This window comes from Pecten maximus, chromosome 16 (genome assembly GCF_902652985.1).
Source record: "Pecten maximus chromosome 16, xPecMax1.1, whole genome shotgun sequence".
Classification (NCBI taxonomy): domain Eukaryota; kingdom Metazoa; phylum Mollusca; class Bivalvia; order Pectinida; family Pectinidae; genus Pecten; species Pecten maximus.
This window is the reverse complement of record NC_047030.1, coordinates 35,978,966-35,998,008: the sequence shown is the minus strand read 5'-3', so window position 1 is coordinate 35,998,008 and position 19,043 is coordinate 35,978,966. Positions and strand designations below refer to the sequence as shown.

At 45.8% G+C, this 19,043-nt stretch overlaps 2 protein-coding genes across 5 annotated transcripts in view; one reads left to right on the top strand and one right to left on the bottom strand.

Annotated features, from left to right (window-relative positions):
• The window catches only part of LOC117314758, a 28,988-nt gene extending 13,365 nt beyond the window's left edge, over positions 1–15,623 (bottom strand). For 2 of the 4 annotated variants that reach the window (XM_033868857.1, XM_033868860.1), the window contains exon 1: positions 6,149–6,216. The gene's annotated coding sequence lies outside the window, so the exon portion shown is untranslated. Of the gene's footprint in view, positions 1–6,148; positions 6,217–12,652; positions 13,378–15,183 lie in introns of those variants that run through there. The other 2 variants (XM_033868858.1, XM_033868859.1) reach the window with 2 other exon arrangements.
• Positions 1–19,043, top strand: part of LOC117314740 — a gene marked incomplete in the record, with an annotated part of 896,274 nt that overhangs the window by 845,039 nt on the left and 32,192 nt on the right.

Genomic DNA, 19,043 nt, shown 5'->3' with positions numbered 1-19,043 from the left:
AATAGCATACCCCGCCTGTGGGCCCCTAGAGAGGTTTATAATACAGGAGACCTGTTCCTCAATAGCATACCCCGCCTGTGGGCCCCTAGAGAGGTTTATAATACAGGGGACCTGTTCCTCAATAGCATAACCCACCTGTGGGCCCCTAGAGAGGTTTATAATACAGGGGACCAGTTCCTCAATAGCATACCCCGCCTGTGGGCCCCTAGAGAGGTTTATAATACAGGAGACCTGTTCCTCAATAGCATACCCCGCCTATGGGCCCCTAGAGAGGTTTATAATACAGTAGACCTGTTCCTCAATAGCATACCCCGCCTGTGGGCCCCTAGAGAGGTTTATAATACAGGTGACCTGTTCCTCAATAGCATACCCCGCATGTGGGCCCCTAGAGAGGTTTATAATACAGGGGACCTGTTCCTCAATAGCATACCCCACCTGTGGGCCCCTAGAGAGGTTTATAATGCAGGGGACGTTTTCCTCAATAGCATACCCCGCCTGTGGGCCCCTAGAGAGGTTTATAATACAGGAGGCCTGTTCCTCAATAGCATACCCCGCCTGTGGGCCCCTAGAGAGGTTTATATTACAGGAGACCTGTTCCTCAATAGCATACCCCATCTGTGGGCCCCTAGAGAGGTTTATAATACAGGAGACCTGTTCCTCAATAGCATACCCCGCCTGTGGGCCCCTAGTGAGGCTTTTAATACAGGGGACCTGTTCCTCAATAGCATACCCCGCCTGTGGGCCCCTAGAGAGGTTTATAATACAGGGGACCTGTTCCTCAATAGCATACCCCGCCTGTGGGCCCCTAGAGAGGTTTATAATGCAGGGGACGTTTTCCTCAATAGCATACCCCGCCTGTGGGCCCCTAGAGAGGTTTATAATACAGGAGACCTGTTCCTCAATAGCATACCCCGCCTGTGGGCCCCTAGAGAGGTTTATATTACAGGAGACCTGTTCCTCAATAGCATACCCCGTCTGTGGGCCCCTATAGAGGTTTATAATACAGGAGACCTGTTCCTCAATAGCATACCCCGCCTGTGGGCCCCTAGTGAGGCTTTTAATACAGGGGACCTGTTCCTCAATAGCATACCCCGCCTGTGGGCCCCTAGAGAGGTTTATAATACAGGAGACCTGTTCCTCAATAGCATACCCCGCCTGTGGGCCCCTAGAGAGGTTTATAATACAGGGGACCTGTTCCTCAATAGCATAACCCACCTGTGGGCCCCTAGAGAGGTTTATAATACAGGGGACCAGTTCCTCAATAGCATACCCCGCCTGTGGGCCCCTAGAGAGGTTTATAATACAGGAGACCTGTTCCTCAATAGCATACCCCGCCTGTGGGCCCCTAGAGAGGTTTATAATACAGTAGACCTGTTCCTCAATAGCATACCCCGCCTGTGGGCCCCTAGAGAGGTTTATAATACAGGGGACCTGTTCCTCAATAGCATACCCCGCATGTGGGCCCCTAGAGAGGTTTATAATACAGGGGACCTGTTCCTCAATAGCATATCCCGCCTGTGGGCCCCTAGAGAGGTTTATAATGCAGGGGACGTTTTCCTCAATAGCATACCCCGCCTGTGGGCCCCTAGAGAGGTTTATAATACAGGAGGCCTGTTCCTCAATAGCATACCCCGCCTGTGGGCCCCTAGAGAGGTTTATATTACAGGAGACCTGTTCCTCAATAGCATACCCCATCTTTGGGCCCCTAGAGAGGTTTATAATACAGGAGACCTGTTCCTCAATAGCATACCCCGCCTGTGGGCCCCTAGTGAGGCTTTTAATACAGGGGACCTGTTCCTCAATAGCATACCCCGCCTGTGGGCCCCTAGAGAGGTTTATAATACAGGGGACCTGTTCCTCAATAGCATACCCCGCCTGTGGGCCCCTAGAGAGGTTTATAATGCAGGGGACGTTTTCCTCAATAGCATACCCCGCCTGTGGGCCCCTAGAGAGGTTTATAATACAGGAGACCTGTTCCTCAATAGCATACCCCGCCTGTGGGCCCCTAGAGAGGTTTATATTACAGGAGACCTGTTCCTCAATAGCATACCCCGTCTGTGGGCCCCTAGAGAGGTTTATATTACAGGAGACCTGTTCCTCAATAGCATACCCCGCCTGTGGGCCCCTAGTGAGGCTTTTAATACAGGGGACCTGTTCCTCAATAGCATACCCCGCCTGTGGGCCCCTAGAGAGGTTTATAATACAGGAGACCTGTTCCTCAATAGCATACCCCACCTGTGGGCCCCTAGAGAGGTTTATAATACAGGGGACCTGTTCCTCAATAGCATAACCCGCCTGTGGGCCCCTAGAGAGGTTTATAATACAGGGGACCAGTTCCTCAATAGCATACCCCGCCTGTGGGCCCCTAGAGAGGTTTATAATACAGGGGACCTGTTCCTCAATAGCATACCCCGCCTATGGGCCCCTAGAGAGGTTTATAATACAGTAGACCTGTTCCTCAATAGCATACCCCGCCTGTGGGCCCCTAGAGAGGTTTATAATACAGGGGACCTGTTCCTCAATAGCATACCCCGCATGTGGGCCCCTAGAGAGGTTTATAATACAGGGGACCTGTTCCTCAATAGCATATCCCGCCTGTGGGCCCCTAGAGAGGTTTATAATGCAGGGGACGTTTTCCTCAATAGCATACCCCGCCTGTGGGCCCCTAGAGAGGTTTATAATACAGGGGACCTGTTCCTCAATAGCATACCCTGCCTGTGGGCCCCTAGAGAGGTTTATAATACAGGAGACCTGTTCCTCAATAGCATACCCCATCTGTGGGCCCCTAGAGAGGTTTATAATACAGGAGACCTGTTCCTCAATAGCATACCCCGCCTGTGGGCCCCTAGTGAGGCTTTTAATACAGGGGACCTGTTCCTCAATAGCATACCCCGCCTGTGGGCCCCTAGAGAGGTTTATAATACAGGGGACCTGTTCCTCAATAGCATACCCCGCCTGTGGGCCCCTAGAGAGGTTTATAATGCAGGGGACGTTTTCCTCAATAGCATACCCCGCCTGTGGGCCCCTAGAGAGGTTTATAATACAGGAGACCTGTTCCTCAATAGCATACCCCGCCTGTGGGCCCCTAGAGAGGTTTATATTACAGGAGACCTGTTCCTCAATAGCATACCCCGTCTGTGGGCCCCTAGAGAGGTTTATATTACAGGAGACCTGTTCCTCAATAGCATACCCCGCCTGTGGGCCCCTAGTGAGGCTTTTAATACAGGGGACCTGTTCCTCAATAGCATACCCCGCCTGTGGGCCCCTAGAGAGGTTTATAATACAGGAGACCTGTTCCTCAATAGCATACCCCGCCTGTGGGCCCCTAGAGAGGTTTATAATACAGGGGACCTGTTCCTCAATAGCATACCCCACCTGTGGGCCCCTAGAGAGGTTTATAATACAGGGGACCTGTTCCTCAATAGCATAACCCGCCTGTGGGCCCCTAGAGAGGTTTATAATACAGGGGACCAGTTCCTCAATAGCATACCCCGCCTGTGGGCCCCTAGAGAGGTTTATAATACAGGGGACCTGTTCCTCAATAGCATAAGTACCCGCCTGTGGGCCCCTAGAGAGGTTTATAATACAGGGGACCTGTTCCTCAATAGCATACCCTGCCTGTGGGCCCCTAGAGAGGTTTATAATACAGGAGACCTGTTCCTCAATAGCATACCCTGCCTGTGGGCCCCTAGAGAGGTTTATAATACAGGGGACCTGTTCCTCAATAGCAAAAGTACCCGCCTGTGGGCCCCTAGAGAGGTTTATAATACAGGGGACCAGTTCCTCAATAGCATACCCCGCCTGTGGGCCCCTAGAGAGGTTTATAATACAGGGGACCTGTTCCTCAATAGCATAAGTACCCGCCTGTGGGCCCCTAGAGAGGTTTATAATACAGGAGACCAGTTCCTCAATAGCATACCCCGCCTGTGGGCCCCTAGCGAGGTTTATAATACAGGAGACCAGTTCCTCAATAGCATACCCCGCCTGTGGGCCCCTAGAGAGGTTTATAATACAGGAGACCTGTTCCTCAATAGCATACCCCGCCTGTGGGCCTCTAGAGAGGTTTATAATACAGGGGACCTGTTCCTCAATAGCATACCCTGCCTGTGGGCCCCAAGAGAATAGGTTTATAATACAGGGGACCTGTTCCTCAATAGCATAAGTACCCGCCTGTGAGCCCCTAGCAGCGATACATTCTCTACATACATAGATTATATGTAGCAGGGCATCCAGTAGACCCTTGAGACTGAGTATGTTTTTGACTCCCCAAATTAGGATCTGACTCTTATGTTTGAAGGGACATGTCTATTTGACATATGTTTTGACCATTCAGATTCCTCAGAAATAGTGATTTGACTTCTGAAATTGCTAAAAATCAAGGGTAAACTGGATGCCCTGTGTAGAGTAATGCTCATTTATAGTAACACAAATGAAAGTTTTCCCTAATTACTCGCTAATGAATTAAGACAATGCAACGACAAACTTCTTAACTCAAGATTAGCATAATATCTTTGTATTTCATCAATTGTTCTCTATAGGTACTTAGAAAGCTCAAATCGTTGGCGAAAGACAAACTTTGCCAAAAAAAAAATGCGACCCATGACTATACCTCTCGGACTACGTCCTGAGAGGTAAAAACTCTTTTTTCGACATAGCTGTATAATATTCTTTTTGCCCCGGATATGACGCGACAGTTGGCCCTACTGGTCAAGATGAAGTATGTGAATGGTCAATGTAGCGGTAAATGCAAAATGCAGATATGCAGTTAAAAACGAAACAAGTTCAGATTGAATGCAAGCTAAATAAGTGGATGTATCTTTTCAAATGACACATTAATAAAATTATATTTCTTATTCAAATGCAGTCTTATTATCACCAAAAATTATTCAAACATATTTTTTTCATCCGTGCTGAAACGCATAAGAGAGATATTTTCCCGTACAAGTGGTGGCTCCCTTTATTCGTGACCACTCAAGCATATCCCTTATCGAGAGTGCCCTGTCCCCTATCAAACACACGTGAGCACAGGTAAATCGGGCTTTGCGCATGTGTGTATCGATGTACTGGAACTTATTCGACATGTTCTGGTTAATCTGCCATTACGTCAGACCAAAACGTCGTCAATTTTAAATACACACAAAAAGCACATCGTTTTATTTAGGCCACTATGAAAGTTACTACATTATCCAAAAACTATCATACTTACGGGATATAGTCTTGATGATTATGCACACAGATGTCATTTATCCGTATTTTCGAAAATCAATTGGGTCCTATTCGACATGACCTAGTTTTGTAATTACGCCGCCATTACTTCAGACCAAAACGTCGTCAATTTTAAATGCACACAAAAAGCACATCGTTTTATTTAGGCCACTACAAAAGTTACTACATTATCCAAAAACTATCATACTTATGGGATATGGTCTTGTTTATCATGCACATTGTTGTCATTTATCCGTATTTTAGAAAACCCCATAGGGACTTTTCGAAAATTGGAGATTCCCGCCGATCTTCCATGTGGTGTGCTTGACTTTCATACTCGAAATACAAACACTTTGTATTTCTCCAATATGGCATCAGGAGAAGGCTGAACCGAGCGACCGCAAAGGATTGTGGGAAGGTCAGGGGCCACCACATAGACATAACTTCGGGCAAATAGAGAGCTGCCAATCTCTCTATATATATGTCTCTGGTTCATTAATTTATTTCACCAGCAGTTTTACATTATAACCTCCAGCATTAAAATTATGCCGTTTATCTTTTATAAAGATATTTCTTGTTTGAAGTCAAGGGGAATTCCCCGACTGTTACTGCAAGTCTATAAATAGAAACACGTATTTCCTAATACGAAAGAAAAGTAGCCTACACAAATGAAAGTTGAAATGGATATAATGTTCTTTACAGAAAAGGAATTGATACTACATCAACTTGGTAGAAATGAAACGATTTCCATTAAAAAGTATCCAATTTTCTGATTTTAAGCTTAAGCAAGGCCTACTGAGTTGTCAGCTACTTTCGTTTCGGATAAACCGAACTCACTTTGTGACTTAACATTAATTGGCACCGAGACAAAGATTTACTAAACTAATCATGCTTCATTCCATCAAATATTTCACTGAAAAAAAATACATTATCTGGTTTTTACCTGGTGATGAATTCAACTTGTGTCTAACTCTTCATGCGCCAAACCGACAACCACACCAAGCCTCGCTGTCCCCTGATCATGTGAATGATAGGAACGAAGAGCCCGGATGATATTAGCATGCGCCCCCTAGCGGTGAGCTACAGAACTAGGGTGACCAAACGAAGGAAGACGATTTTAAGATAAGAATTTTTTTTCATGTTTTTTTCCCAACAATGAAGTATTTCTTTACCTACTGTTTTCCCAATATGTTTTTCCAGTCTATGACGTAAAATTAAGTAATCTCAGTTATTGCTATGTTGACTGACACAATTATGATATTAAATCTACATGTGTAATAGGAGTGGAAAAATGCACGGCCAGACTGGGGTTCGAACCTGGGACCTCCGAACACTAGCCGGATGCTCTACCGATTGAGGTTCCTGGTCGCCGATGATCGACCCGGTCCAGTTCCGCTACACTCTTCCCTCCCTTTTTTAAAGTCTTCGACCCCGAAGACTTCACAATCCACAACCCAGGTTCGGGTATCCCCTTGTCAAGTATGCATCTCACTTGAAACAAGGTTTGGTTACAGGCACCAAATGTAGTAGGAGTGGGAAAATGCACGGCCAGACCGGGGTTCGAACCCGGGACCTCTGAACACTAGCCGGATGTTCTACCCATTGAGCTACCTGGTCGCCGACGATCGACCCGGTCCAGTTCCGCTACACATGTATATGCTAAGCAGTTTGGGTTTTTACCTATTTAATTAAGATTTCTGTAATTAAAGAGAGATATCTATATTTAAAATATATATTTATTCATTTAATAGAAAACAGATACATGTATATCTCTATTTTATAGATGAACAGCTAATAGATATCTATTTAAAATAGTGATATCTTTAATTTAGATACAGATACGGACTTTGTATAGGGAGACCACTTAATCTCCCAGTTATGTTGACATAACCTGTATATAAAGACCACTTAATCTCCCAGTTAGGTTGATAGAACCTGTATTTGGGGACCCTTTAAACTCCTGTTGGGCAGTAACAGAGAAGTTCAATGACTATCTCTATGGTCAACAGTTTGATCTGACAATAACCCTTTGACGTATGTCACTTCTTCTGCAAAGTTAGATGCAACAGGTCACCGATGGGTTGCAGAGTTGGCTAATTACTCATTCAAGTTGATTTATCGTTCAGGTAAGGTTAACAAGGATGCAGACGGTTTGTCACGTAGACCAGTTGATACTGAGTGTGTTTTTCCAGATGTGGTTAAGGCAGTATGTCAGGCCGCTTCTGTGAATAGGAGTTGTCCACCTTTGGTGCAGAGTTTGGTTATAACAAATTCAGTGCAAGGCACAGTTAATGATGTTGGCTGTAGTGGTTTCAGTCAGGTTGATTGGATGAAGGAGCAGTCAGCTGATGCTGATGTAAATAGAGTTGTACTGCTGTTAAGCTCTGGTGTTGAGTTGTCAGGTAAACAGTTAGAAAAGGAATCCGTAGCTGTTAGAAAGTTAGTCAGAGAAAGGAAACACTTACAAATTCAAGATGGTGTTCTGTATCACGTAGTTGAGGTTGATGGTATTAGAGTAAAACAGATTGTTGTTCCCAAGAATATGAGGTCCAGTGTGTTTCAAGGCTATCATGATAATCAAGGTCATCTGGGTAGAGATAGGACTTTGTCTTTGCTAAAGGCAAGATTTTACTGGCCAGGTATGGATACTGATGTTGAGTCAAGAGTCAGGTCATGTGATCGCTGTATTAGGCATAAAACTCCTGTCACTAAGAGAGCAAAGTTGGTTGACATAGTCACATCGGAACCTATGGAATTGGTTTGTATGGATTTTCTCTCGCTAGAGTCATGTAAAGGTGGTGTTGAAGACGTTCTAGTCATAATGGACCATTTTACTAGGTTTGCTCAGGCAATACCTACCCGTAACCAGCGTGCTAGTACAGTAGCCAAAGCCTTATTTGACAACTTTGTGGTGCATAATGGGTTTCCAGCTAGGTTACATAGTGACCAAGGTCGAAACTTTGAGTCAAAGGTCATTAAGGAACTGTGTGAACTTACAGGGATTAGGAAAACCAGGACGACCCCATTTCATCCAGAGGGGAATGGGATGACAGAGAGGTTTAATAAGACTTTACTTAAGATGCTAGGTACATTAGATGAGGAACAGAAGTGAGATTGGAAGACGTATGTTCCAAGTTTGGTCCATGCTTACAATGCCGCGTCTCATGACAGTACGGGTTATTCCCCTTTCTATTTAATGTTTGGGAGGTATCCTCGATTAGCGGCCGATGCAGGGTTTGGTCTTAATGAAGGCAAATTTGACCAATTTCAGCCTAAGACTGATTATGTAGTAAAACTAAAGTCGAGACTACAGTTTGCATACAAGACGGCATCAAAACATGCTAAAAAGTCGGCTGATAGGTACAAAAGTCATTATGATGTCAACGTCAGGGACTCCGTTCTTCAGCCTGGAGACCGGGTGTTGGTGAGGAATGTCAATCTCAAAGGTAGGAATAAATTAGCAGATAAGTGGGAAAGAATTCCTTATAAAGTATTGTCGAAACTCCAGTGTATAGGGTTAGAGTAGAACATGGAAAAGGTAGGGTTACGAACACTACATGGTAATATGCTTCTTCCATATACTGGTTCAGAGGTTGTCTGTCCAGAAGGTCAAGGTCATTCAAAGCTCAAGGTCAAGTCCAAGGTCGTGTCAAAAACTAGGGAAGGAAATGATCAAAATAGGGATGAGGATTCTTCATGCAGTTCTGATTCTGATTCAGACAGGGTGTATATTTCTAGGCCTGTGACTAGAGGGAGGTTGAATCCTAGAGCTGGAGAGTTTGTTTCAAGGACTTTGTTAGATAATTTCAATTCGGGTAGTTCTGACATGTCCGATTTAGTGTCTAATGTTGGGCTGAACCAGAGCAGAAATACTGTTTTTGACAGTGTAAATATTAGTGGTGGTGAGTTATCTAGAGGTCATGTTAGTGTTGATCAAACTGTAGGTAGTGGGCGAGTTGCCTCCCCTTGTCTGCCAGAGGTTGTTCCTGTGGTGCCACATGCGGAGGAGCCACCACAGTTGAGGAGATCCTGCAGAGACAGGAAGTTACCACAGAGGTTTGACCAGTTCGTAATGGAACAGATTGTGGAGAATGACTGGTTGTTAGTGTGAAAATTGTGATGTTGTTATTTGTTTTCCAGATTTGTTTGCATTTTGTACATATTTCTATTTTCCATTGATATAAGAGTTGGTTTTGCTTACAGGTTCTTCAGATAGTATATGAATTTATTTTAGCTTGTGGTTATTTGAATATCCCTTATTGGTTTTATTAATCATTAAGAGTTTCCTTGCAGATTTGATTTCAATACATTGATTGAGATTAAAATGTGTTGCTAAAAATTAATGTTTTCGAATTTCAGGATATTTAACCATACAGACTTGATCTTGTTTTGTTTCAGGTTTCTTTGGAGCAAAGTATTGACAATTATTTGATTAATTGCACTACATTTATAAGTATTGATTCATTGGATACTACAGCACTCATATTTTGTTGTATTTTGATCTCTTTCTGAAATTTCAGGGTTTCATTAACTAAATAATTGTTTCGAATTTGCTTCAGGGTTGAATTAATTTTGATATTTTTGTAATTAATTGAGGTGACTTGTCAGTTTCCTAGGTGAAATGCCGGGACGACATTTACCAGACAGGGAGAGAATGTCACCGGTACAAGTATGGGGCTAATTAAATATTTGTGTATATGATTTACAAATATGTATGTGTCGTCGAGTTACTTGTATTGTGGAAAGTACCTTGTCTATTTATAGTAACGTCTGTATCTTGTCTGTAGTGCAGGTGGTCGTCTCGTGATTGTCCTTATTTAGTCTTGTTTATGTCTTATATGTAAATTAGGGTGTGAAAGTGTGAAAAAGCGTGCAAGAGTGAGAGAACGTTAGATAAAACTCCATAACTCGCGCGAATCATCGCAGTTGCCATTTAACCGTTGGCTGAGACGTATCCTCCGGGGTCCAGCAACTACTACCTTACGATGTATTATACGACGTGACACTATTTTACCAGACTGCTGAAGTCTTGGAAGGTATATATACTATACAGAATACGTATTTACTGTGTAATAGATATTTATTGAATATCAACATTAAGCGCGTATTCGTATACACGTAGTATTAGCCGGTATATATTGATATATACCGTATATACATTGTACTTAGTCCGGCTGTTTTTATGTTTCAGGGGTTTTTATGTTCGTACGTCTAGAAATGTCTCCGGTTAGTAAATAAATAAAGAACCAGCAGGAATTTGGGAGTTTGTTATTATGTCCCGCATTTTCTTCCTGTGACATGTATTTAGAGACCACTTAATTTCCTAGTTATGTTGACAGAACCTGTATTGAGAAACCACTTCACTTCCCAGTTATGTTGACAGAACCTGTATTTAGAGACCACTTAATCTCCAAGTTATGTTGATAGAACCTGTATATAGAGACCACTTAATCTCCCAGTTATGTTGACAGAACCTGTGTATAGAGACAACTTAATATCCGTTATGTTGACAGAACCTGTATTGAGAGACCACTTAATCTCCATGTTATGTTGACAGATCCTGCATTGAGCGACCACTGGACAACCTAGTTATGTTAACAGAACCTGTATTTAGAGACCACTTAATCTCCTAGTTATGTTGACAGAACCTGTATAGACAGACCACTTAATCTCGAATTTGTGTTGACAGAACCTGTATTGAGAGACCACTTAATCTCCCAGTTATGTTGACAGAACCTTATATTGACCCCATTTAATCTTCCAGTTACGTTAACAAAACCTGTATAGACAGACCACTTAATCTCGAAGTTATGTTAACAGAACCTGTATTGAGAGACCACTTAATATCAAAGTTATGTTTATAGAACCTGCATGGAGAGACCACTTAATCTCCCAGTTATGTTGATAGAACCTGTATATAGAGACCACTTAATCTCCAAGTTATGTTGATAGAACCTGTATTTAGAGACCACTTTACCTCCCAGTTATGTTGACAGAACCTGTATATAGAGACCACTTTATCTCCAAGTAATGTTGACAGAACCTGTGTTGAGAGACCACTTAATCTTTTACTTTTGTTGACAGAACCTGTGTTGAGAGACCACTTAATATCCTAGTTATGTTGACATAACCTGTATTGAGAGACCACTTCACTTCCCAGTTATGTTGATAGAACCTGTATATATAGAGAACACTTAATCTCTTAGTTATGTTAACACTACCTGTATTGAGAGACCACTTCACCTCACAGTTTGTTAACAGAACCTGTGCTTAGAAACCACTTAATCTCCTAGTTATGTTGACTGAACCTGTATTGAGAGACCACTTCACTTCTCAGTTATGTTGACAGAACCTGTTTTTAGAGACCACTTTACTTCCGAATTATGTAGACAGAACCTGTGTTGAGAGACCACTTAATATCAAAGTTATGTTGACAGATCCTGCATTGAGCGACCACTTAATCTTGGTTATGTTAACAGAACCTGTGTTGAGAGACCACTTAATCTCCTAGTTAAATTAACACTACCTGTATTGAGAGACCACTTCACCTCACAGTTTGTTAACAGAACTTGTGCTTAGAAACCACTTAATCTCCTAGTTATGTTGACTGAACCTGTATTGAGAAACCACTTCACTTCCCAGTTATGTTGACTGAACCTGTATTGAGAGACCACTTCACTTCTCAGTTATGTTGACAGAACCTGTTTTTAGAGACCACTTTACTTCCGAATTATGTAGACAGAACCTGTTTTTAGAGACCACTTAATCTTGGTTATGTTAACAGAACCTGTGTTGAGAGACCACTTAATCTCCTAGTTATGTTAACAGAACCTGTGTTGAGAGACCACTTAATCTCCCAGTTATGTTGAGAGAACCTCTATTGAGAGACCACTTAATCTCCCAGTTATGTTAACAGAACCTGTATTTAGAAACCACTTCACTTCCCAGTAATGTTGACAGAACCTGTATTTAGAGACCACTTAATCTCTCAGTTATGTTGACAGAACCTGTATTGAGAGACCACTTAATCTCCTAGTTGTGTTGACAGAACCTGTATACACCACTTTATCTCCAAGTAATGTTGACAAAAGCTGTGTTGAGAGACCACTTAATCTTTTACTTTTGTTTACAGAACCTGTATTGAGAGACCACTTCACTTCCCAGTTATGTTGACAGAACCTGTATATAGAGACCACTTAATCTCCATGTTATGTTGACAGATCCTGTATTGAGAGAGCACTTCACTTCCAAGTAATGTTGCCAGAACCTGAGTGTAGTGGCCATGGGGGATCATTAAGTAAATTGATTTACCTTGAGAGAGCATACAGTGGTGATACATACTATATCAGTGATACACATGGGGGTTTAGTTATAAATAGTCTGGTCACAAATATGCAAATATGTTCTTAATTCCAATCAAAATACTGATAAACTGTGTAATACCTACCTAAAACAAGTCAACTGCTCAAATAGATTCTTTTTAGAGTACAGGTAGTTGAAGTCTAGTTGCTGACCATTTAAGGCAGACGAACTCCAAAATGTCAATTATGCACACACAAGTAGCAAAATTAGTCAACAATTCTATTTAAGACAAATGTCCAGTAGCGAATCTCTTTATACACAGGTAGACATAGGTATCTCATCCAACAAGTTCTTGTGTTAGTGCTGTAAACACTGGTGCTATGGAGATATGGTGGACTTTCCAGTGACGTAAGATCTTAAGACAACCAATAGTTATTTGTGTATTTGTCATGTGACATATCTTTCTGACACGTCACTTATATAATTAAACATACATTGAGGATTTTCAAGTTATATATAATCTATCTGTATTTTAGAACCCAAACCACCATAACATGTAACACAATACTACAATCACACAAGCTCGACTGACTGACAATAAGTAGTAAGACAGGGTTTTCTTTATACAAGTTGTATTTCTATTCAGAGTTACACAATTGGACTGCTGGATATAAAAAGACTCAAAACTTCAATTGAAGTATTTCAATTGGTCTTTAGATGGCATGCACTGATTACACACCACAGTCATATCAGGGAAGGAATGCATGGATAACAAGGGGCTATGGAAGGGGAGGATGTGATAGAGGGGTAGGGGCTATGGAAGGGGAGGATGTGACAGAGGGGTAGGGGCTATGGAAGGGGAGGCTGCGACAGAGGGGTAGGGGCTATGGAAGGGGAGGCTGTGACAGAGGGGTAGGGGCTAAGGAAGGGGAGGATGTGACAGAGGGGTAGGGGCTATGGAAGGGGAGGCTGCGACAGAGGGGTAGGGGCTATGGAAGGGGAGGATGTGACAGAGGGGTAGGGGCTAAGGAAGGGGAGGATGTGACAGAGGGGTAGGGGCTATGGAAGGGGAGGATGTGACAGAGGGGTAGGGGCTATGGAAGGGGAGGATGTGACAGAAGGGTAGGGGCTATGGAAGGGGAGGCTGTGACAGAGGGGTAGAAGCTATGGAAGGGGAGGCTGTGACAGAGGGATAGGGGCTATGGAAGGGGAGGATGTGATAGAGGGGTGGGGACTAAGGAAGGGGAGGCTGTGACAGAGGGATAGGGGCTATGGAAGGGGAGGATGTGATAGAGGGGTAGGGACTAAGGAAGGGGAAGATGCGACAGAGGGGTAGGGGCTATGGAAGGAGAGGATGTGACAGAAGGTAGAGTCTATGGAGCGTAAGGTGTGACAACCGGAAAGGGGCTATGGAGGGGAAGCGTGACAGAGGGGAAGGGACTTTAGAGGGGAACGTGACAGCAGGGAAGTGTGACAGAGGGATAGTGGGTATGGGGCCACACAGATTTACCCAACCCCTTCATCAATGGGCCCACACAGATTTACCCAACCCCTTCACCAATGGGCCCACACAGATTTACCCAACCCTTTCACCAATGGGCCCACACAGATTTACCCAACCCCTTTACCAATGGGCCCTACACAGATACCCCCGACCCCTTTACCAAAGGGCCCACACAGATTTACCCCACCCCTTCACCAATGGGCCCACACAGATTTACCCAACCCCTTCACCAATGAGCCCACACAGATTTACCCAACCCCTTCACCAATGGGCCCAAACAGATTTACCCAACCCCTTCACCAATGGGCCCACACAGATTTACCCAACCCCTTCACCAATGGGCCCTACACAGATACCCCCGACACCTTCACCAATGGGCCCTACACAGATACCCCCGAACCCTTCACCAATGGGCCCTACACAGATACCCCCGACCCCTTCACCAATGGGCCCACACAGATACCCCCGACCCCTTCACCAATGGGCCCACACAGATACCCCCGAACCCTTCACCAATAGGCCCTACACAGATACCCCCGACCCCTTCACCAATGGGCCCTACACAGATACCCCCAACCCCTTCACCAATGGGCCCTACACAGATACCCCTGAACCCTTCACCAATGGGCCAACACAGATACCCCCGAACCCTTTTACCAATTGTTTCACAATGGATTCGCATACAGATACCACCAACTCCTTCAACAATTAAATCAAAATGCCCAGGGTTGTATGAGATTTCATATATATAGCAGTTTTTTGTTTGTTTTTCGTTTAAGTCAAGAGTAGAAATTAATGGTGTGATGCTATGGTATAAATATGAACCAAATCTGTCGAACAGGAGATATCGTGATACATCAACTTTTATTGTAAAAGGGTGGCCTTTGACCTTTAACTTCGACCTTGATGCTGTGATGTGAATGTGAACTTCTGGGGTTGATGATATATCGAGTAGACAGATCATTTTGGATGTGGACATTCAACTGATTACCATTACGCATTAATAAAGTGGGGGACCAGTAACGAAAAGTTTTAACTTGAGAGAGCATACAGTGGTGATACATACTATATCAGTGATACACATGGGGGTTTAGTTATAAATAGTCTGGTCACAAATATGTAAATATGTTCTTAATTCCAATCAAAATACTGATAAACTGTGTAATACCTACCTAAAACAAGTCAACTGCTCAGATAGATTCTTTTTAGAGTACAGGTAGTTGAAGTCTAGTTGCTGACCATTTCAGGCAGAAGAACTCCAAAATGTCAATTATGCACACACAAGTAACAAAATTAGTCAACAATTCTATTTAAGACAAATGTCCAGTAGCGAATCTCTTTATACACAGGTAGACATAGGTATCTCATCCAACAAGTTCTTGTGTTAGTGCTGTAAACACTGGTGCTATGGAGATATGGTGGACTTTCCAGTGACGTACGATCTTAAGACAACCAATAGTTATTTGTGTATTTGTCATGTGACATATCTTTCTGACACGTCACTTATATAATTAAACATACATTGAGGATTTTCAAGTTATATATAATCTATCTGTATTTTAGAACCCAAACCACCATAACATGTAACACAATACTACAATCACACAAGCTCGACTGACTGGCAATAAGTAGTAAGACAGGGTTTTCTTTATACAAGTTGTATTTCTATTCAGAGGTTACACAATTGGACTGCCAGATATAAAAAGACTCAAAAATTCAATTGAAGTATTTCAATTGGTCTTTAGATGGCATGCACTGATTACACACCACAGTCATATCAGGGAAGGAATGCATGGATAACAAGGGGCTATGGAAGGGGAGGATGTGACAGAGGGGTAGGGGCTATGGAAGGGGAGGATGTGACAGAGGGGTAGGGGCTAAGGAAGGGGAGGCTGTGACAGAGGGGTAGGGGCTAAGGAAGGGGAGGCTGTGACAGAGGGGTAGGGGCTATGGAAGGGGAGGATGTGACAGAGGGGTAGGGGCTAAGGAAGGGGAGGATGTGATAGAGGGGTAGGGGCTAAGGAAGGGGAGGATGTGACAGAGGGGTAGGGGCTAATGGAAGGGGAGGCTGTGACAGAGGGGTAGGGACTAAGGAAGGGGAGGCTGTGACAGAGGGGTAGGGACTAAGGAAGGGGAGGATGTGATAGAGGGGTAGGGGCTAAGGAAGGGGAGGATGTGATAGAGGGGTAGGGGCTAAGGAAGGGGAGGATGTGACAGAGGGTAGGGGCTAAGGAAGGGGAGGAGGTGACAAGAGGGGTTGGGCTAAGAAGTGGAGGATGTGACAGAGGGGTAGGGCTAATGAAGGGAGGTGTGATAGAGGGGTAGGGGCTAAGGAAGGGGAGCTGTGACAGAGGGGTAGGGGCTATGGGAGGGAGGGAGTATGTGACAGAGGTAGGGACTATGGAAGGGAGGGTGACAGAGGGGTAGGGGCTAAGGAAGGGGAGGATGTGATAGAGGGGTAGGGGCTATGGAGGGAGGGTGTACAGCAGGGGTAGGGCTAAGGAGGGAGGATTGACAGAGGGTAGGGCTAAGGAAGGGGGAGGATGTGACAGAGGGTAGGGGCTATGGAAGGGAGGCTGTGACAGAGGGGTAGGGGACTAATGGAAGGGGAGGATGTGATAGAGGGGTAGGGCTAAGGAAGGGGAGGATGTGATAGAGGGGTAGGGGCTATGGAAGGGGAGGCTGTGACAGAGGGGTAGGGGCTATGGAAGGGGAGGATGTGATAGAGGGGTAGGGGCTAAGGAAGGGGAGGCTGTGACAGAGGGGTAGGGGCTATGGAAGGGGAAGATGTGATAGAGGGGTAGGGGCTAAGAAAGGTGAGGCTGTGACAGAGGGGTAGGGGCTAAGGAATTGGAGGATGTGACAGAGGGGTAGGGGCTATGGAAGGTGAGGCTGTGACAGAGGGGTAGGGACTAAGGAAGGGGAGGATGTGATAGAGGGGTAGGGGCTATGGAAGGGGAGGCTGTGACAGAGGGGTAGGGGCTATGGAAGGGGAGGCTGTGACAGAGGGGTAGGGGCTATGGAAGGGGAGGATGTGATAGAGGGGTAGGGGCTAAGGAAGGGGAGGCTGTGACAGAGGGGTAGGGGCTATGGAAGGGGAGGATGTGATAGAGGGGTAGGGGCTAAGGAAGGGGAGAATGTGATAGAGGGTAGGGGCTATGGAAGGGGAGGCTGTGACAGAGGGGTAGGGGCTAAGGAAGGGGGGGATGTGACAGAGGGGTAGGGGCTATGGAAGGGGAGGCTGTGACAGAGGGGTAGGGGCTATGGAAGGGGAGGATGTGACAGAGGGGTAGGGGTTATGGAAGGGGAGGATGTGATAGAGGGGTAGGGGCTATGGAAGGGGAGGATGTGATAGAGGGGTAGGGGCTAAGGAAGGGGAGGCTGTGACAGAGGGGTAGGGGCTAAGGAAGGGGAGGATGTGATAGAGGGGTAGGGGCTTAGGAAGGGGAGGCTGTGACAGAGGGGTAGGGGCTATGGAAGGGGAGGATGTGACAAAGGGGTAGGGGCTATGGAAGGGGAGGATGTGACAGAGGGGTAGGGGCTTAAGAAGAGGAGGCTGTGACAGAGGAGTAGGGGCTAAGGAATTAGAAGGGGAGGATGTGATAGAGGGGTAGGGGCTAAGGAAGGGAAGGATGTGACAGAGGGGTAGGGGCTAAGGAAGGGGAGGATGTGATAGAGGGGTAGGGGCTAATGAAGGGGAGGATGTGACAGAGGGGTAGGGGCTAATGAAGGGGAGGCTGTGACAGAGGGGTAGGGACTAAGGAAGGGGAGGCTGTGACAGAGGGGTAGGGGCTAAGGAAGGGGAGGATGTGATAGAGGGGTAGGGGCTAAGGAAGGGGAGGCTGTGACAAAGGGGTAGGGGCTAATGAAGGGGAGGATGTGATAGAGGGGTAGGGGCTAATGAAGGGGAGGATGTGATAGAGGGGTAGGGGCTAAGGAAGGGGAGGCTGTGACAGAGGGGTAGGGGCTATGGAAGGGGAGTATGTGACAGAGGGGTAGGGACTATGGAAGGGGAGGCTGTGACAGAGGGGTAGGGGCTAAGGAAGGGGAGGATGTGATAGAGGGGTAGGGGCTATGGAAGGGGAGGCTGTGACAGAGGGGTAGGGACTATGGAAGGGGAGGATGTGATAGAGGGGTAGGGGCTAAGGAAGGGGAGGATGTGATAGAGGGGTAGGGGCTATGGAAGGGGAGGCTGTGACAGAGGGGTAGGGACTATGGAAGGGGAGGATGTGATAGAGGGGTAGGGGCTAAGGAAGGGGAGGATGTGATAGAGGGGTAGGGGCTATGGAAGGGGAGGCTGTGACAGAGGGGTAGGGGCTATGGAAGGGGAGGATGTGATAGAGGGGTAGGGGCTAAGGAAGGGGAGGCTGTGACAGAGGGGTAGGGGCTATGGAAGGGGAAGATGTGATAGAGGGGTAGGGGCTAAGAAAGGTGAGGCTGTGACAGAGGGGTAGGGGCTATGGAAGGGGAGGCTGTGACAGAGGGGTAGGGGCTATGGAAGGGGAGGATGTGATAGAGGGGTAGGGGCTAAGAAAGGTGAGGCTGTGACAGAGGGGTAGGGGCTATGGAAGGGGAGGCTGTGACAGAGGGGTAGGGGCTATGGAAGGGGAGGATGTGACAGAGGGGTAGGGGCTATGGAAGGGGAGGCTGTGACAGAGGGGTAGGGGCTAAGGAAGGGGAGGCTGTGACAGAGGGGTATGGGCTATGGAAGGGGAAGATGCGACAGAGGGGTAGGGGCTAAGGAAGGGGAGGATGTGACAGAAGGTAGAGTCTATGGAGCGTAAGGTGTGACAGCCGGGAAGGGGCTATGGAGGGGAAGCGTGACAGAGGGTAAGGGACTTTGGAGGGGAAAGTGACAGCAGCGAAGTGTGACAGAGGGATAGTGGGTATGGAGCGGAAGGTGTGACAGAGGGAAAGTGTGACAGAGGGAAAGTCTGACAGAGGGAAAGTCTGACAGAGGTGTAAGGCTTGGAGGGGAAGATGTGACAAAGGGATAGGGCAATTGAGGAGGATGTACGGAGAGAGGGAAGGT